At 43.7% G+C, this 21,420-nt stretch overlaps 1 protein-coding gene across 9 annotated transcripts in view; it reads right to left on the reverse strand.

Annotated features, from left to right (window-relative positions):
• LPP (LIM domain containing preferred translocation partner in lipoma) overlaps window positions 1-21,420 on the reverse strand; it is a 301,297-nt gene that overhangs the window by 113,882 nt on the left and 165,995 nt on the right. The gene's annotated exons all lie outside the window — the stretch shown is intronic.

The following is a 21,420-nucleotide window of genomic DNA, read 5'->3' on the forward strand; positions in this document are numbered from 1 at the left end:
CAGAACTGCCAGGCAGCACGTTGTGTCCCTCCTTGGGGTTTCTTCCTCCACCTTTGAACAAACAAGCTCAAAAGCAATAAACGCAGGGGGAAAAAGGAGATTTTCAGGAGGATATTTAGCATGGATACCCACATGTTCATGTGAAAACGAGAGCACTCAAAAAGAAGAAAAATGAGATTTAAGTCTCTATGGAGACACGCAAGTCTCCAGAGTGCTCAGAGGGTATTGCCCCCAATACAGGACTGCTTCTGACAGCATAAGACAGCAAAACAGGATGGGCTGAAAGCTTTGCTTAGAGCAAAGTGTAACACAGAAGTGTCCCCGTCCCTGGCACTGCTCCCAAGCACTGCAAGTCTCAAGTGACCCCAGCAAAATGTTACACGTGGCACAGAGAAGGGCAGAAAGCAGGCCAAGATTCCTAAGGGCTTTAGAAGTTTGATCCTGTGTAACCCTGCACCAGCACCTGAGCCTCACAGCAAGACCTGCCACTTCCTGGGACTTGGCAACTACATGAAGACATAGCACCGCAACATCGTCCTAGCAGGTATCTTATGTCTTCCTGTCTAATATACTTGTCTTTCTTACTCAACTTTATTAGTCAGCCTCCGTATCCAAAAATACTGGTGCAAAAATGCAGCTTTGTTAAAGAGCTAACATTACAAAATGTTTTCTGAAGATCACCATTAAGCCTTTTCACTAAGTCAAAGAACAAATTTCTACTCCTGGAGCTCAGGATTCAGCAAAGTATCTTGCCACTCCTTATTCTGTCGTATTCTTAAAAGGGTCCTTGAATTCCACCTCTTCCCATACACAGAAGAATTAAAGGGAACATGAACAGTTTAATGGTATTCCTTTGCTGTTACACTTTGCATGATGGTTATATCTTATGTAAGCTTTCTGCAGTGGGCTCTATCTCACCCAATCCTCTCAATGACCTGTAAGTGCAAAGGAGACCCAAATCAGACAAGCTCATCTGATGCCCATGGCAGTGCTCAAACTAAAGCACACATCTCTTTTCCTTAAACGATCAGTCCTGTACCTCTCCCGAGATATTGCTGCTCTATGCAGACACCCTGGTCTGCATTCACTGCCTCTTGCTGGACCTGCTAGGCAGGGAACCGAGCGGTGGGGGCTCACCAGGGGCATCAGAGAAATCCTCTGCCTGGTCAGCAGGTGGCGGCAAGAAGTTGCTGCCTAACCAGCTCCAGCCAGTGGCTGGAGAGGGCCTTCAACCACGCAACACACTGAGATTCCCAAGTTACCAAATCACCACCCAGGTGGCAGCCACCACATGTGATGGGAGAACGGAGCAGATGACTCAGCTTCTCCTCCACAGCCTACAGACAAGTCTACCAAGCAATAAGGAAGCTCTACTACACTACCGGTAGCTCTTTCCCGGTGACAGGTGCAAAGACATTTTTGCTGATGCACTGGTAAAGAACTGACTCCTGCAATCACACCTTCAGGGCAAACCTCCCACAAGGAATGAACAAAACAACAGGCAAATAAGAGCATCAAGCTGGTTTGAGAGCTGTAAAAGGTATGCATGCAGAGGTGGAGAAAAACAGGCAGCATACTTCTGCAAGAGAAAAGAAATGTCTCAGTGTAGTCAAACCCTGACTTTACAAACAGATCCATGACAAGACAATACATAGAACAGATTCTGAAACTGAAAAGAATGAAGAGCTGAAGTGTATCTAGGCTGAACTGCAAGAGCAGAAATGGGTTAAGGGTCTGTAGCCCTTCGTTAGCATTGCACAATTCTTCTGTTCCTAAACACTTGGTGTGGAGCAGGCATCCCTCTACCCCTGCTTCACTGCACAACTGCACCAGTGCTCAGTACTAGCAAGAAAATTTACTTCTTGAAGCAATTATTCCCGTGTCAGCTTGGCATTTAGTCCAGGAGTGCTAGAAACTTTCCTATTTCCTCACCTAGTTCATTCTTGTAAATGACAGTAGTTTGTCCACTTACTGTAATGGGATGAAAGGTCCACAACGCGGCACTGTGCAATTACCACCAGAGCTTCCCCCCCACCCCAGTGTGAACAGGGAGAAGGTAGATAACGTTTTAATGACAATGGCACATCAGCAGGGAACAGGAAAGCCCAAAACAGAACATAATTGAGCTCTGTTCATCACATCTCACATTTCTGAATGCAGACTCTGGAAGCAGATTATGACAGAATGTCAGTAAAACTCTCGTGATGGAAGTCTGTTCCACACCAAGAACTGGGCAATTTCATTCTTGCATTATTAGCATCCAGATAACATACTTCATGTGTTGGTGCCAGTCTCCTAACAGAACTGGAATACACCTTAGGAACGATAACCCCTTTCTCCAAAATAAGTTTTGCTGCCTATAGGCTGGCACTCTGAGAGGATCTGAGTAGCTCTCATATCCAACACCAACAAGATATGCTGAGTCTTCCATCTTGTACAGGAGCCCAAATGATGGAAGGCACCAAGCTGGGTCCCTGGGCCAGAGACCCAGCACAGCCAACACCATCATGGCAAAGGTTGGAGCTCACAAGCACCAGCCGCACTGTGGCATTCAAACCACAGCCCATCTTGAGGAGGAGGAAGTTTGCATCAGTAGGAGTCCCCAGAGGCACCCTGAGTGACTCATTCTCAATTCCTCTGAGGGTACTGGGCAAGTTTCTAATGAACGACTGGCTCGAGGGGGAGGAGAAGGGTGCAATGCTTGTTAATGTGGTGTAGCAGAAATATGGAACAGACTGGAGGGAATTCAACACTTTCTGGAACACTAATGATTTAGGAGGACACAAAGAGGAACATTGGCTGTAGGTCTTGAACAAGGGCACAGGTGACATATCACCATAAACCTCTGCTCTCTTGCTTGGGAGACAAAGGTGGCCACAGTCCAGCCTTCTCCATGGACTCAAATATCACCACAGGCTTAAATTTCCAGGTCATTAATTGATTAAGACATTACAAATGCATATGAACTATGGACAAGGCGCATGCAGAAGAGCAAGAATATGGCACTCATATTCCATGAGGAAGAGCAATTTCAACAGATGTCTGTTAAACACTAAGATAGGAGAGAATGATGAGGCTATAAGGATGCCAGATAGATGGAGAGGGAGTAATGAGCAGAAAGCTGGAAAGGACTACCTGTGTCACTGGGTACAGTCCCAGCAATGACTGCCACAAAGGTTTCATCCAAACGAGTCCACAGAACGCCTACTAGTACAACAAAGTAGACTCATCCAAAAGCATATCAAAGTTACAGTCCAGAAGCATAAAAGCAAGCAGAAAAAGGAGGAAGGAAAAGCAGAAAGAAAGAAAGAGAGTGGATTCACAGGAAGGTTCAGGCACCCCTTCCTTCAGCAGCTCCTGGACAGCTCATTTCAAAGCTGTACTGCATTTGCAAATGACTAAGACAGCCAAGCATGCTCTCTGACATCCTCTAAGGACTGTTCTCAAAGGAAGGCAGGCTTTCCTCCGCTCGCCATGCATTAGGTGAAACTGTCTGACACACTTTGCAAGTGCAAATTAGAACCACGCTACTTACCATCAGCCTGTTCTTGCAAATTCATATTCGCAAAGAGAGTAAACTAGAAACCCCAGGTGCTGATAAGGCAGAGTTGTTAAGAGAAACTAGAGTAAGAAGGAGTTAAATTCAGAACCTCAACCACCACAAGCATTATACTACAAAATCTTTTTTCTTTTTTTTTTTTTAGTGGGGAAAGCACAAGAGCCTTGTTTAAACACAGATGGAAGTACCTAAATGCACTGCCTCTTCTACAAATGAATTACCCAGCAGTTCAAATAAAGGTGAACTAATACTGACAAAATCAAGTAGAACTCAATGAATGTGGGAGGAAAAACCCCCCATAACGCTTCTCCTAAATAAAGCTACCATGTGCAACTGTGAGGGGAACCACTTTGCTTGGTAGATCTTGCCCCATCTACTTGAAGGCAGTGACAGCTTATAAACAATTTGCAGGAGTTTCTTGTATCAACCACCATAGGAGAAGTCTGTGCCACTATCACAAAGCCATGCATTTCAAGGGACCTTGCTGTCAAAGCTGGATATCTGAATTCAAAGCCACCTTGGTGGGGAAACCCAGAGATCAGATTATCCGCATGAATCTTCATTCCATGGAAATTATTTAAATAGATCTTAAATCACATTCGGCATATATCTACAATAAAGTTATTTAATAGGTACTAGAAATGAAACATTGTTCTACCAAAATTAGTCTATAATTCTATACCATTTGTCAGGGTTAAATCTTAAAGAGAACAAAGTAACTGCTGTCTACATTAGGAGCATGATTCTGTATGATCAGCTGGAAGCCTTATGAAAAGGATTCAATTCTCCTTTTATTTTGTGTATTAGTATTTTCTATAGTCCCTTCAGTTACTCAGCTTCACGGACCTGATAAAAAATGCCTACACAAAGTTTATCGCATTCTATTCAATTCTCCTGGCACTTTTCACGAAGGTACGGTTGAAAAGCTTTAGCCCTTTAGCTGTCAAATTATCACTTATAAAGATACATTACTCCAGCTCAGTGGTTTTCAACCTTTATGTTCTGCAGCCCCCAAATGTCTTTCAGGAGGGACAGGCTCCTTCACACAGAGAGTTAATCTACTGACAATAAACACAAGGGGGGGTATTTTGTTTGTTTTTGTTTTTAAATTACCTTTCACACAATTCTTCTTAGTTCCCTTAGGAGTGATCCACGGACCCCCAGGGTTTGCAGAACACAGGTTGAGAACCACTGCGGTAAGCTGAGGCTGCCTCTTTCAAGCATTTCAGTCACAATTTACTCTAGGAGAGACAACCCTCCTTCCTCGAAAGGCAGAAACCTGGCAGCTACAGGCAGGCTGAACACAGGATGCAGCGATCCCAGGAGGCTGCCAGCTAGCAGTGCCTATGCAGCATCTCTCCAAGTCAGCCACTCATCTGCACGGTCCGTGAGCACTGCAGGACCGCAACCCCAGGACCAGCTGAAATCTTCCAGGTGTGGCTTTGGTGCATCTCTACTGGGTCATTTACCCCTTTCTAGTACTGAAGCCCAAATCAGAACAGATGAATCATCCACTGGGGGAGAATCTACTTCTCTTCACCGACTGCAAAAGAAGCGCACAAACAGCCAAGACAAGTCACTGAATATTTAGACAGCACAAGTTAGCTGAGATGATTCTGCAATAAAGAGGTAATTTTGACGTGACTGTTACAAGTACAGACACCTTTTCCCTGCATTAAGTGCACTGTCACTCAAGCTCAGCCTCGCACCAAAGGGATTTATCACAGAATCATTTGAGTTGAATGGGATCCTGAAAGGCCATCTGGTCCAACTCCCTGCAATGAACAGAGACATCTACAGCACTATCAGATGCTCAGGGCCCCATCCAGAGTGACCTTGGGTGTCTGCAGGGACAGTTTGAAAAGGAAAGCCCCAAGGAAACATCAAATATCCTGCTCTGAAACCTGGGCCTTTAGGCACCTCAAAACATCAACAGGCATTTTAGGAGGTTTCCTGATGTGCAGACACATCTAACACCTTCTGACTTCTGCACTATGTATTTCAACAAGCCACTTTGCTAGTGATAACACACAGGCAGGTTCCCCACAACATACTGTTTTTTTTTTTTCTGTCTGAAATAACATCTAGATGAAAAAAAGAACTCTAGCCTTTCACTTGGGACCTTCAGACACTTGGCATTCTGGTAGAGCTCCAGCTGGATTGATGAATGTCCAGAGACTGACAGATGCACTACTATGCATACCCCATGCAGCAAATTCAGTGCATTTTCAACATAAGAGGTTTTTCTGGCCTTCTTCATAATGCCCAAATGGTAGACTGAGCACACAGAGGACATGCTGCTCCTCTTTGCACCAATGCTATGTGATACACATGGCTTAGTTGCTAGTACAGATCTCCATAGGTGTCAAAATGCCCTTAAGACTCTCATCCAAAATTTTGAAGTCTGGTCCAAAAGTCATAAAATCCTCAGCCAAAATATGCTTATAATCAAATGACGCTTTTCTTTACAGTTTCATCACTCTCTCATTTCCAGTTCACAGCTGCCATGCGAGCACCACAGAGGCACGAGCTGTGCAGGATCAGCAGCCACATTTGTACTTCCCAGCAGTGTTTATATGGATTCATCTTGTTGGCTTGATCACCAGAAGCTATCAAAGGTATTCAAACAGATTGCTCCTCGGCGCTATACCAAAAGAAAAAGAGGAGAAATCTAATAAAGTGTTCATCTCTGGATGTCAAATGAAGAGAATACCTTACAGATGCCACGAAGTGTTGCAAGAACACAACTGCTTCTGAGCTTTGATCTGTTTTTCAGCTGCTACCAAGGGTGGATAAGGAGTCATAGTTGCTAATGTATCTGTTCACAACCCCTTTTGTACTCCTTGTGACGGCCCAACTTGAAACACAAGGGAAAAGAGGGAGCACAAAAGAAAAGGTGACAATAAGTTGACCTCCAGTATTATATCATGGAAAAAAACCTTTCACAACCAGTGTGCGCAGTTACAGACAAACACCCTGGTTCAGCTTTCAGTATGGGTGTCAAGTTTTCTAGGCAAGCTGGGTTTCCACTTCATGACACTCCATTAATTCCACAGAACCTGAGCACATCTGAAAAGTTAGGTCTCCAAAATACAAATATTATGCCAGGGAGTAATTTTGCTTGTCCCTCTCGGTTTAATATTTACTTTTTTGTTTATCCTACTACTATCACTATGATAACTACATGATCCCTTTATTTGTTTTTCCGTTTCTGACAAGTGATCATCTGGTATTTATGAAGAGTAGTACGTGAAAGACTAGCTTTAAAAAGATGTGCAAACAATTGACCTAAATACTTCTAGCTCTGGTAGACAGTCAAGGGCCAAGACTTGAGTTTAATTCATTGAAAGGGCTAGCTAGGATTAAAACTTTGCTATTTTAGCAATTCCTCTTGATCAGTTGAACTACAGCAGCCACTTCATCTACAAGGACATCTGATACCAGCATAAGGAAACCCTTGTCAAGCTACAGATGATGTCTGTTCTGTTGCGAGAAGCTAAATGTTTCCTGAACAAATTTCAGGATGTTTCTGTGATTTCCAACTCTAGAGACTAGAATGACAAATCTGCGCCAACCCGGACCTCAGGAACATGGGATGTCAGCCCCCTGCACTGGCTGAACCAGTGGCATATTGACTTGACCACAGATTACATAAAGATCCGTGTATCACAGACCTGTGGGTACAACAAAACTCAGAACTACTAAATGCAATCCCAAAACAGAAGGCCTCAAACAGGGTAACACAGTGCCCTAGGAACACAGCATAAGTGAATGGAGCGGAGAAGCCAGGCTTCTTAAGCAGCACCTTTTCTCTGAGGTTTCGCAATGCAGGAATGTCCAAACATATCCATTAAGCAAGCTGGGTCCTACCAGTGGGTTTAATGAGTCTCCCTGTTTAAGTCAGGCAAAATGTTGTGCTGCCTTACAATGGGGAAAGCCCCCACTCTCCCCATCTGAATAAGAATTTTGGGTGAGTAAAGTATTTTTATGACTTTTGCTATGACTCAGCTAGTGAAAGTATCGTAATTACACCATCCACAGACTCAAAAACGATTTCTCTTCCTTTTATAACTCACTATTTGTAATGGAAAAGCAGCTCATGTGCCTGATAAATATGGGCAAGGTTGGAGGGTTACACAGATTATGCAGCTATCCACGGATGTTCATCATGATCATAAAAAACAAATTAAAATGTTATAATGGAAGACACATGACTGAAGGGACGTGAAGCAGTGAGTGACAGAATGAAATACACATATTCACAAAATCTTCTGGAGAAGTCTACAACTAGATGGAAAACTTAGCATTCTCTATTGTGTGCTGAACAACAGATTTAAAGAATCGTCCAAAACCCCTATAAATGGTTCTCATTTCCTACTAAATTGCAAGGAAGTTTTAGAGTGTTTATAGAGTGCACAAGCTTTCTTCCTTTATTAATTCTAGAGGATATTAAAAGAGTGCATATGCACACATAAAATAATATGAAGTACATATGCGCTCAGACTCTACTTGGTTTACTTTGTGTTACTTGTTTGTTTACGATTTCATTTAATAGTTGCATTGCTTGCATTTATGACCTATTTATCTTCTCAAATTCCTAAAGTCTATTAAACTAGATTTAAAAAATTATCCTACCACAGGGCATAAGCATTTTCAAATGTTAGTATTGTCTCTATTTCCTGTGAAAAACATGTGTTTTTATTCTTCCCCACATTTTAAAGCCTGTGCGAATACTAGTACAGAAGAGCAGAAGCATCACTGAACAATTCTGTGTTCGTACAACATCTGCTTTCTTATGGTTCATTTGAGGTCCAGAACCCACCATCATCCGCCAGTATTTTTAGTGGGATACGAAACAATTCAAGCTAGTAACTCGAGTGGTTAGCAGCAAAGAAAAACCATACAGCCTCACCAAGAAAGTAACAGCTCAAGGAAAAAAAAAAGAACCAATACAAAAGACAGGCAGATATGACAGCGAGGTTATTTTCCTATTAGGTCCAACGTACACCTTTCCAAGAGGCTGACGAGCTTCAACAACAGGTCAAATTTAACTGTTTTCCCAGATGGCTTCTTCTGGGAAGTGGAGTGGAACGTTCCCTCATTTATCCGTCTGCCTGGGTTATCACCACTGCCCGAAATACCTTCGTCTTTCCACAGTATCGCAGCCTCCAAGTACCATGTTGGGAAATACATGTGATTGAAAAGGCTTCCCTTCACCTGCCGTGACTTTTTAAGTTACTCTGTACACAGACGAATGCATACACTAAGATACATGGAATTTACCCACTGCAACGAGTCTAGTCAAAACACCGGGGCAATACTATAACAAGCCAGGAAAGTGAAACAGAACATTAATAAATAGCAAAAGAGAAGTGCCATCTGAAACTCAGCAATACTCGCGTAAAAAGCAATACAGAAAGTTGGAGACAATATTTTTAAATTAAGGTGCAAACTCAGAACTGTCAGCTTCCCCACTATTTTCTTCTCTCCGTAGAGAAAATAAAACTACATTAAGCATATGGGTAATATGGCATTTAAAACACACGCTGATAAAAAATTTACAATAAAAATTTAGAATAACAATTCCGGGCTGGTATTTTCCATGCTTAATATCACAATAATATCACTCTAAAAAGCCCGTGGAAGGCAGAGTCAAACCCACTGCCTCAGCAGGCTTGATTCTATTGCAAATGGCATTATAAATCAATTCAGTTTTCCCAAATATGCCTTGAGGAAACAAAGCCACAAATAGCCATTGTAATTTTTTATATAAAAAGACAAAAAAAGAAAAAACCCTCAAAGAACAAAAACATCTCTTCATTCTTAACCAAAACATAAGGGCTGTGTTTTTTTAACGACTCATACCGCTAAATAGAATATATTACGGGATCACAGAACTGCTTGGGTTGGAAGGGACCTTAAAGTTCAACCAGCCCCAACCCCTGCCCTCCTGGGCTTGTTGCCTCCCACCAGAGCAGACTGCCCAGGGCCCATCCAGCCTGGCTTGGGCACCTCCTGGGATGGGGCATCAGCAGTTTTAGGGGGGGGGAAGGGAGTGGGGGAAGGTTAAGCTTTATCAAGGATGACCTACCAAGCACTATTAAGTTACGATTAAGTTAATATTGAGTTACAATTTTCCTGACTTACACTGCTCTTGGATCAAAATAACATCTCAAGACATTTGCTGTGAGGCCGCTGATTGAGTTATGGTTATCACAGCCACAGCTAAGAACCAGCATATATTCTCTAATACCTCGCTCTGCCCAAGTTATATTTTTTAAAAGTGCCCGATCTGAAGCCAGACTCTGATCTCAGTGACAGCGGTGCCAGCTCAAGCAGTCTGTTGACTCCAGTAGATTTGCTTCAATCCGCTGGCTGTGGCAGATGAGGATTTGGCCTGCTGAATTTGCGGGGTTTTTCTCAGCGCTGGGAACACACTGGAGGTTTCTACATAAACTGTAACAAATCTTACAGTTATAACCTCCTCCGGGTAATAATTGTCTAGCCTTGCTTAAAAATGAACACGTAGGGAGGTCTTGGCAAGTTATACTGCTACAACCTGAATGAAAGCAAGCAAAACTTCTAATCTGGGCTTAACAGAGCCTGGGTCAAACCTGCTGCAGCCACTTTGGTGACAGCAATTGGGAGCAAGCTGGCAATTCTAAACTAACAGAATGCCGCTGCTCCCCTCACTTCTCCCCTTGCAGTGGATGTATAAATGCATACTGATGGCTACTGGAATTTACAGCCTAACTGATTTTGACATTTTTAACTTCAGAATTTGCAACATGACTTTCTAGCCCTGGGGCAGGAGCACTAAATGCTAAAAACTTTGGGACTAGGGAGTATTAATTTAGTCCTTCTGAGCAGCTTGGCTTCAACAGTGTTCTAACGAGCTCTCAGCACTATCCAAAACTCAGCAGTGGACGCCCAAAAACTACAAGGAATTTTGGATCCAAAGCAGAGTTTTGTGGCTTTGGTTCTTGTTTGTCACAGGGCAAACGAAGCTCCAGACCTTAACTCAAGGGAACAAGGGAAACTCAGGTCTGGGTCTGAATTTACAGTTAGATTCACTTCACTTCTAGCTGGCACCACATTTATTTTGAGGTTCATGACATATCTGTATTTTAAGAAGAAAAAAAAAATCATGCGCAGAGCAAGCATCCCGGCATCATAAGTCATCAATAAATCTCTTTTCCATAACAATCCACAAGAATTCACTGCAGGACCCAATCGTTAAAACACAAAGCAATGACACTCTGTAAGCTTTCAGAAGCATCATTTGAGCCCTTGCGGACTCTCTGAATTCTCTGAATGAGTCACCAGTCCCTCAACGGAATTGTCAAAGCTTATGCTAAGCCAGGTTAATTCCCTTCCCCCTTTAATTTAGAAGTCCAGCTGCAGTGTGTGGCTTTCCAGTGAAAAAAAACACCTAAATACAGCGCCTATTCACCCTGAACATGAAACCTCCTGGGGCCTGAAGCTCATCTTTTCCTAAAAACCAGACCTAAGCCACGCTAAAGGAGAAAAATGAGATTTTCAGAGCCTCATGGGGCATGTGATGTACAGATCAGTATTCCACTTACACAGCACAAAGCATTTGCTGCTGAAGGCCAAAGGATCACAGCTAAAGCTGTTATGGTTGGGAAGGGGTCAGCTGTAAGAACCTACCAAAGCTACCTGTGACAATGGCAGATTGCAGCACAGCATCCCGCTTGACTTCAGCTACTTCGCCCTAACTAAGCACATTGTATCAGCCATACCCACCACCTCAGCCTAAGGCTTTTGCTGGGCCTGCCACCAGCCAAACCCCAGCCACCACGTGCCCTTAACTCCCAACTTGCCAGGGGCAAGCAGTCTTCTGTCCATCAAGACCATACCAATGACTCCATTGAGCCCAGTGTTAAGAGAAAGGCAAAGCAGAGCTCCAGTGCCTGAAAATCTCCAGTAAAGATACCACGTACAGTAGAATTCATCAGAAATTATAATTCTTTTTGTTCCCTTTTTGTATGTTTTTTCTTTTCCTTTTGCCACAGTTTGCTCATCTTTACAGACTCGTCTCTTTCCTACAGATTTAGAAACAGAAGAGTGGAAAGGAATCCCCGTGCCTCCCTGCCATGCTGGATCATACTTTGCATTTTCTTCCCAGAAAGGAGTGGTGATGCACCGGCACAGGCTGCCCAGGGAGGTGGGGGAGTCACTGCCTCTAGAAGTATTCAAGACCCATGGGGACGTGGTCAGTGGGCATGGTGGGGATGGGTTGGGGTTGGACTAGGTGATCTTTGTGGTCTTTTATAACCTTAATGATTCCATGAGCCTCTAAGAGAATAAACCACCCTGAAAGGAGCTCAAGTTTTTGTACCCTCGCTCTTGCTAGAAAAATCATTTCAAAACATCACTGTCAAGCTTGTAAGGAAAAATGTAGGTTTCCAGGCCAGATATATTTCACGTTGTCAGGTTTGTCCTGAGGATTGATTACAATAACAACAAAATCAACACGGGGGATTGTTTTGTTGATTTCAATGGTTTATGCCATGTAGGAAGCAGTAAGAGCTCTTTAAACTCCCAACAAACTTGGAATTTTTATCACTCAGGATGAGTTGTAGGGAGGAAAGGTGCTCCCTCAGCTGTAATTAACACTTTTCTTCATAGGAAAATAAAAGCCCACCAGCAATTCTCTAGAAAATGGAAAAGAAGGAAGGGGGGGAGGGGGAAATACAGAAAAAAAGAGACAAAAATGAAGGAGGAAAAAAAGTTCCTACTACTAACTCAGCAGAGAAATATTTAATTGAGGAATATTTGAGTTGTTTGGTAGTGGTGGTTGTTTTTACTCTATAAAACAAACCACATTTGAAGCCGATCCCGTAGTTTCTTTAAACAGCTGAAACTGACAACACTGAACTCGGACGTAATTCTACTTTATTTACTTCTATGTCTATCGCAGCCTACATGACTCTTCCATGAGACAGACTTATGTGGGCTGACAGATAGATATGTAAAAAGGGAAAAAAAAAACCCAGAGAAAAATAACGTTAGGAATAGGAACATTTTCTCGTCTGTTCTTTCAGTGCGATTTCTTATGTCAATGTCTACCTTATTATTTCCTATAAGTAGAAACAGATTTTTTCTCTCTTTCAAAAAATTCTTAAACAGAAAACCTCTTGACAGTTTCAGCAGCAGATTAATCACTTTTGCAACCCACAGGAAAAAAAAAGTTTTCTGGAAAGCATAACTGTCTGTAAATGTAAATGACAGAATTACTCTCTCTTATGCTAAGACGCCTACACATTCTCTCACTTCCATGACTCAGCACCAGATAAAAGCATGTAAGATAATAAGCAATTTTCCTTTAGAACAACAATAAAGAATAGTTTAAAAAAACAACTCTTGTTCTTCCCCCCTCTGCCAAATAAACAGCAATCCCCATGGTGGTAGGCCAAATTCCGCCAACAGATTCCCCTCCCACTGGAATTGCTGCAATCAAGTACAAATATCCCAAGGATTTCAGAGAGGAAAAGGACCAGGCTCAAACTGCATCAACATCAAAACACATGCAAACACAACAGGCTTTTCTTTTTCTCCAAATGAGCAATAAATGGGTCTGTTTCGACTAAAAGGAATTTTATTACTATTCATCCCCTGCCTCGCTCTAATTTGGTAGACAAATGAGTTGAAACTTTGCTCACCTATAGTGAAAATTTCCAGGCACTCTATAGCAATGCACTCATGCCCCAAATCACAGAAACCCATGGGGAAGGGAGGGGAATTCCAGTGGGCCTTCCCCTGTGGTCCCTGGCCAAGCTGTGCAAGGAGCTCAACAGGAGCATGGTAACTCCTTCAGCAACTCTGGGCAGCTGCAGTCCTTTCCTATCCAAAATAAGTCTTATTTTGGACCAACCTTCAAAAAATAAAAAAAAGGAAGAAAAAAAGGCAAGCATCCCCCTTGCTCAGCGAGGGACATTTCCCCTTTGAGTTTCCATCACTCCATGATGAGTGGTTTATCACCAGCCCACACCCCTTGGAGCTTCAAGGGCCTGAAAATGTTTTAATTAGTTCAATTATTGATTAAGGCAGCAGAAAGAATGCTCATGCCCATCACCTTCAGAGGAAGCCCCATCCAGCAGAGTCACGTCAAGGAGTGCTGCCATCAAGCCATTGTGCTGCTGATGGCTTTTAAATATTTTATCCTGGAAATTGGACATTAATGGTGTTAGCCATTAAAGTTTAAATTTACAGGAAAGCCCCAAGGCAAGGCTCCTGCAAAGCAGCAACCCCATTAGATCCCTAATCTCTCTGCTGCGAGGATTAATGCACTGAACATGGTAAACACACACAGCAGCACCTCAGGGCACCGGTGCAGGACTCAGCAAGTGGGATGCTTGGAGCTGAGCTGGAGGCAGAGTCAAACCCTGAGAATGGCCTTCATTAACAAAGTGCCCTTCTTTATGGAGAAGAAATTTTGGGCAGCATCACCCAAGCACCGAATGGTTCCCACAGAGAGAGATCAGAGCTGGGACGGCTATTGGAAGCAGTCTCTTATGTACCCCAACACCACCCCCACCTGACTCATTGTTTCCTTCAGCAACTGAGCTACCAAGTAAATGTCCTGTAAGTTCTAGATAGGAATGTGCAGGCCCCAAGCCCCAGTATTGTTCCATTCATATTTATGTCCTGAAACCATGTGGCTTATTTCATGAATGACAGCTTCCCGAGCCCACATCCAACCCAGAGCAGGTGTAGTTCCAGTGTTTTCAGTGCAGGCACATCTGCTCGTACTCCAGGGCAAACGCCAAACTATTTATTGCTAGTTAAAATTTATTGCATTTTTAGTCCCGCATCCCAAAACTGCTTTTGTTCAAAAATTCTTTTAAAATCCTTCTTTGCTGACCGAGCAAAGGAAATCTGACAATTAAAACAGGAAATTGTTCAGAACCTCAGAGCACCCAACTGAAGATCCTCAAATACTCTGGGAATTTAAATGCATTGAAGCACTTCCAAGCCTGGCACTGCCGCCAGGGTGGGTGCCCCATCCCTGAAAGCGCTCAAAAGCCCAGGTTGGGTGGGCCCTGGGCAGCCTGAGCTGGTGGGAGGCAGCCAGCCCATGGCAGGGATTGGGGCTGGGTGGGCTTTAAGGTCCGTTCCAAACCAACCAATCTGTGATTTTTATAAAGACTCTTGCAAAGAAGGAAAAAAAAATAAAAAAAAAAAAAAAGCAGCCATCAATATAAAATTCCCTCCCAAACAAGAAGCTGAAGTACTGGAAGCCCCCAGTGCCCTGCTTGGGAGCAGTTTGCCCCTACAACTGCTCATCCAACAAAGCAGAGGCAGGGTGGGGAGGGCAGCCAGGAACCCCAGCAGCTCTCAGCCCTCCCATTCTCGCCACTTCATCATGCAATGGACACAGCTGTGCCATCATGCTGTTGTCTATGTTTACCCTCAAGGGCCAGGACAGAAGATGCTGAAAGCATTTGATCCGCATGGTATGAAATGCCAGCGCCGAACATTATTGTTCAGCGATGAAAATTCAGACATAAATAACCGCCTTGTTTCAAACGAGCAAAAGGATGTCTCTGTTCGTAGGAATCTCACAAGAGGGAGCAAAGAAGCAGGGTGTTCCCTTCCTTTTATTATTACCCCCCTTTTTATTTCTTTTTCAGCTATGTCTGGAAAGAAGCTATCAGCCAGAGGAGCCGCTCTGATGCTGCTGTGGCAGACGGCAGGCAGGGTTCTGCCTTACTGGGGCTGCATGGGGAATTCTGCAGCAGGAAGAAACAACGTGCAGGCTGCTGTCTGCATCCACATGAATCGCTGTCTGCTGCTCGCAGCACAAGTTGTTCTGAAAACAAGAGTCAATCATCTGGAGCCTTATTTCTGTACATTTCCTGCAGGGGTCTCATGAAATAAATGAGAATAAATGTAAGGGCGAGAGTTCCTATTAGGAGCAGCCTCGTCAGCATCACCCAGCCAAGCATTTACGTCATCAGCATGCTAATTTAATCAGACCTGAGCAGTGATGCTATAAATGGATTACCATCCCAGCTAGCGTGGTTACCGAGGTAACCCAGCCCTTTGTGCCACAGATACAATCGGCTTAATGATAATAAAAACCTCAGCACAAATGAAACAGAAGGAAAAGCCTGACAGGGCTGATGCATACGTGACCCTTTCTCTCTTCTTCCCCCCTCCTTTCCCCAACCTCAGCCGCTTACTCGCTTACTGCAATAAAATTAAGTGCTGCTGTGATCTGTATGCACAGCATTCCCATAGGGAACACACAAGTAAATAGAACCCGCGGAAATAATTAATACAGGCCAGCAACTAATGCCGTCAGCACTACTTAGTCATTCTGCAAACCCTGAATGGGAGAGGAAAACAGAGACAGAAACGCCACACGGATGGACTCCAAAGAGCCTGTGAAGGACTTCAGAAAAATGCTGCTTGCCCCCATGCAGCATTAATTAGACCAATTAGGGGCTTGGGCTGAGAGCTGACTGCAGGAATGAGTTTCATCACTACCCATCCCCGCCTGGCAGGGGATGCTCCCACACCATCTCCTGTTCAGCCAAAGCTGGAGGTCAAACAAGCACGGGCAGCCTCAGGGGCAGCCAAGAACCAGCCAGTGTTTCACCTGCACAGCTGCCAGGTGAGCTGGTCCTGGGTTGTTTTTTTCCTGCAGAGACAGCACCTGCCAGCTTAGCATGGGAATGAGTATATCTCTGAAGCATCAGCCTTGATGGGCTATAAAAGGCAGACTGTAGTCTTCAGTGCTATGAGCTCTTCACCCAGATGAGCCCAAAGCTCCCTGCAGATGCTCAGACCTTTCACCTGCCCAAACTGCAGCTCACTGCCTCACCTGTCAGCACTTCATCTAAAAGCACCAAACACTGTGACCATAGCAGGAACATGCACAACAACCTCAGCCTCATCCTGCTCCCGCTGGTCATGCTCCAGCCCTGGCAGCACCCAAAGGCATTAGCATGAGGCCAGTAACATTGATGGACTCACCAGGAGTGCAATGAATTCTCAGCTGCCCATCACATAAACACACACATCTACTGTGCTCTTTTTTGAAGCTCAAAATGCTGCTCATGCAACTTATGGAAAACAACAACCCGATACTTTCCCCACCATTTACTACTGGACACATAGAGAAATGCATTCATTTCACAGATTTCTTTCTCTGGAAGAGTTAATCTCATTAATTCTTGTCATGAGAAGGACCTGAGAAGTGCTGCATTTCAGCATCTGCAAGTAGCAGACAGCATCCCAAGACCCACTCCCACAACAGACACCAAGACCACCAATAAGGTTAACAACTAAAAATAGTTTAAAAAACTCACATCCTCCTTTTTCTCAATTACATGTTGTGTTACCTCTGTGTCAAATCTATGCATGAAGCTGAGGGGACTGTGTGAAGGAAGGGGCTCACAAAGCCAATCCAGCACTTTTTACACACAGCAGAGGTACCCCCCCGCAGTGCTTTGGAATGAAACAAGTGTTATTGAGATCAGCTCTTCTAGAAGAGGAAACCCTTTATGAAATGGCAGAACAAGCAAACCCAGAACAGCCTTCATACACTGCTGCACGTCTCTGTAGTGAGCAATGATAGCCGATTTGTCTACAGGATAAGAACATTCAGGCTCATCTCTTGGGAAATCTTGCTAAATACTTTCTCACTCCTCCACTAAGCGGAAGAGCACCAACTCTCCCAAGAAATGTATTGCATGTTTCTAGAGAAATAGTTGAATAGTTCTTTGAGGAGCCCTTTTAGATCAGAATAGAGGAGTATACTCTTCCTGAGAAAGGAGGGAATCCTATTCAAACAATACAAAATTAGTATGAAAAGTTAAACTCTAGGCTGGAAAAAATCTGTCTAAACGTATAGAGTTATGTGACCACAGTACTGTGATTGATGCTCTTAAATATCTCCATGGAAGATCCTGACAATGGGACAGGATACCATTCAGAAAGACTAAGACATGCTCATGCAGTGAACACAGGTCAACATTGTAATGCTTAATAAATCCAAATGCAGCAACTCCCACTAACAGTACAAGCTAGAAATGTAATGATAGAGCACTGAGAAGCATTTGAGGGTACTGATAGATGGCAAGCTGGACACGACCCAGCAACATGCCCTCACAGCCCAGAAAGCCAACCAGATCCCAGGCCGCATCAAAAGCAGCTTGGTGAAGGAGGTGATGCTGCCTCTCTACTCTGCACTAGAGGCCCCACTGAGAATACTGCATCTAGATGTGGAGTCCAGGCTGGACAGGGCTTTGAGCACCTGATGGAGCTGTAGGTGTCTGTTTATTGCAGAGTTGGACCAGATAGTCTTTAAAGGTCTCTTTCAACTCAAACAACTCCATGATTCTGTGACCTTATCTGATGCTCACAGCTGGGAGTGACCACAGAAAAGGCAATCGAGGACAAAACTCCTCGAACTGAAAGGCAGATGGAAGAACCCACAACTCTGGAACTGGTGTGATTATTGATATGAAAAAGAAGCCATCACCTTCACTTAAATGTAAAAGTCATCATGACAGCTTGAGAGATTGTGACCTTTAAGTGACACACCAGCAAGCTCTACTCTTTGCAGTGTCCCCTTGTGTGACCAGGGGGAGATCTGGAAATGCAGCATCCCAGGGTAACTTTATCGCTGCAGACATTTGGACATGCTTGTGAGTTTCATCTACAGCAGGGATGAAATCAGGAAGAATGTGTGGTCATGTCTGTGTATGGCACACATTGCAAGGGCAGAAGGCAAAGGAAAGTGAAGCTGCTTTTTTCCAAAGCAGAACGATGCCTCAAGCTATAGTTACAAATACATACATTTGAAGCTCTCTTCCTGCAATGCTTCACATCCCAGAGCTGCCCAGATAGGCAGGATGTTGGCTGTCACATCTGTTATACCTGCTGCAATCTCATCTCCTTTTATAAAGAGGTAAACATTGATACAGAGAGGTCAGAGACTGATGGTTGGACTACCATCAGTGGAGGCTGAAGATGCAGGCAAGCACAAATAATGAAGAATAATCCCCATAGATGCACTGTGCCAGGCCAGACTGCAAGAAGGATGGGCATCAGCTCCACCTTTACATCTCTGGGTACATCCACTCCGGAGCATGCTTAAATATCAAGTACTATTAATTTCCAGTAGAGTCAAAGGAATTTCTGTGTTTGGGAAGGAGCTTTTTTAGGTCACTATCTTCAGGAAGTCTAAACACCACACGTTTCTAAGAAAAAGGATGAATTGGCAAAGATGTTACGTGTTTCCATTAATTTCAATGGAAGATACAGGTGTGCAACACTTCAGAGAAAGCCCTTAAATATCTCCAATCAATTGAAACCCCAATCAGAAGCCTCCCTTTTCCCCAACACCTTGCTTCTTTTGCCAGGCAGGTGGGCCCTGGGGTGGTAACAGCACAGCAGCCCCATCCAGCTGCACGTGTCCACAGCCACATTAAGAAAAAAGAATTAAGTGTTCATTAAAATTTACAGTATGCTTCTAACCTTTTTATAGTTAAATGCTTGTTCTCTTGGCCATAAGGTTATATTAGGTATGCTAGGCTGTCTCTTTGTTGTTGGCTTTGTTTGCCTGCCCCATGTCTTATGTGATTTAACGCTGTGGAACAATGCCAGGTAACAACTCAGGCTCCCATGTCCTTCCTCCACAGCTGCAGAACAGCCAGCACTGGCATTCCTCTCTTCTTCCAGGACACACAGCTTTACTCAGGAGGGATTGATTCAAGCTTCTCTGGAGATGACTTTCCAGCACACAGCAGGATTCCTGGCCGTATGCAGCAGGTCCTAACTCTGGGCACCAGTTACATCAATGACCAAGAAGGAAATACCAGAAAAGCTGTCTGCGAAAGAGAGTCACTAGGCCAAATACTTATTTCATCGCTTATAATGGTAAAGCTGAAGTCTTACAGTGCTGCTTCCTATTGCCCAAAGGCCTTGTCATCCACAGGCAACTTCACAAGAATCATCTTCTTATTTCTGTTATTAGCACGGCTCTTCCAGTGACCCACGAAGGTAAGCAGCACAACATGCGCTTGCCAACTGTCTTTGCTCCACATTCACTCTAAAGCCTTTGAAAAACAAGTCTTCTCTCTGTAACTGAGCTTATTTCACTTGTTCAGGTTGGCTCAAAACAAATAAGAAAGAAGGTAAAATATTTTTGCTGTCGTTTAGTTTCCTGAAGGGATATTATATCCTTAAGAAGCATTAAGGCAGTGACCATGCTGAACAGAGGAACCAGCAGCTACAGAGATTGCTGTCTTTGGAACATCTGCTCTGCTTTTCCAAGTCCCTCAAATTGCAAAGGAAGCCAGAAAATGAAACCTTCAGTAATGGCTCATTTCCAAGGCTTTACAAACAGATCAGTGGCAGGGGCACAGAATTACGCTTTAGGAGAGAACAGGACATGCACAGCCATTCTCTGGGCACTGAGGCTGACAGTGGCTGCAAGACAGCTGAGGGCCCCTGGGGGGAAGAGGACATGCTTGCCCAGCGCTCTGGCTCATCTGGGGAACCAGAACTGATCCACAGCCACCAAACCCACAGGTGATTTGGTACAGCCTTATCTTTTGCCACAAAGTCTTGCCACAAACTTCCTTGCTAAACTCGAGGTCCCTCCCAGCCTCTTTTCTCAGGGGATGTGCAGCCCAGCCACTTCTTGTAGGGCCAGCTCCATCCATCCTGCTCCCACACTGTTGGCACAACCCGATCTAAATCCCTTCCAAGGACCCCCTGTTTCTCAGTGCTGCCTTTTTGTATGGTTACCTATCCCTCCTACAGTAGTTTAATTCAAGTAGTTAACCTAAACCTCCTTGGCTGGATTTTAAAACCAAGACTTTGCACTTTCCCAAGCAGACATGCAGAACCTTTTATTCTCCTCTCCCTCATAGCTGAAAGTAGAACAGACCCTGAACAATTAGGAGATGAGAACACCCACAGGGAGGAGGTTATTTACATAAACAGGATCTCAATGTGCGTGTGTTTATCTATTTACTACGTATAAGAAAATACCACAATCTCTTCTCTAATTAAAACACCCAGTTTGCCCTGCTGCACAAGTGTTAAGCAGATTTAAAACGGGGACTTCAGTAGCTATTTTATGGCTAATCAAATGAGTAAATATAATGATCTGCTCCAACTCCCATTCTGATTACACAGTGTACTATTTCACTCCCTAAATAAGATCCTTGCACCCAAAAAGAATAGTTTAACAAGCTTAAGAGCAGAATGTTAGGCTCAATTTCTCTGGAGGGTAATAGAGTGGGAGTGTCTGTATAATTAGCTTGGTTAGGCTTCCTCCCTCACTATACAGTACTTTCTATACAGAGCTTTCACCATCTCTACAGGTTCCCATGCACAATAATGCAGAGCACATTAGATTCCCACTGGCTTATGCAGAGCAGTGCTGGAAGACAGAACGCTTGAGAAGCATTAGCTCTTTCAGCCCAAAAGGGCTCAAGCTTTAATTTAGATTTAGCAATAAAAGCACATGTGTTCGTGCACATATCTTATTCGTCTCCAGTGTATTGAACTCTTAGATGTTTCTGAAAGTTAGATACTCCAGACTACTAACACACTGATCAAATCATAGAATAAATCACAAAAGTATATCCAACATTTTCTTCATAAGACAGAACTTGAAATCAAATTAACATCTCACAATCTATAATTCAAAACATTAACTAACTCATCCTGAAAAGTCTGATGCCGAATTCCCTTATAGAAAATAAATGTATCTGATATACAGATTTCTCACTGCAAGAGGTAGTTTTTATATACGTTGGCAAAATTATGATGCTTTGTACCTGCAAAAGATCTGAAAGTGCTTTCTGAAGTCA

This window comes from Excalfactoria chinensis, chromosome 9, assembly GCF_039878825.1.
Source record: "Excalfactoria chinensis isolate bCotChi1 chromosome 9, bCotChi1.hap2, whole genome shotgun sequence".
Classification (NCBI taxonomy): Eukaryota; Metazoa; Chordata; class Aves; order Galliformes; family Phasianidae; genus Excalfactoria; species Excalfactoria chinensis.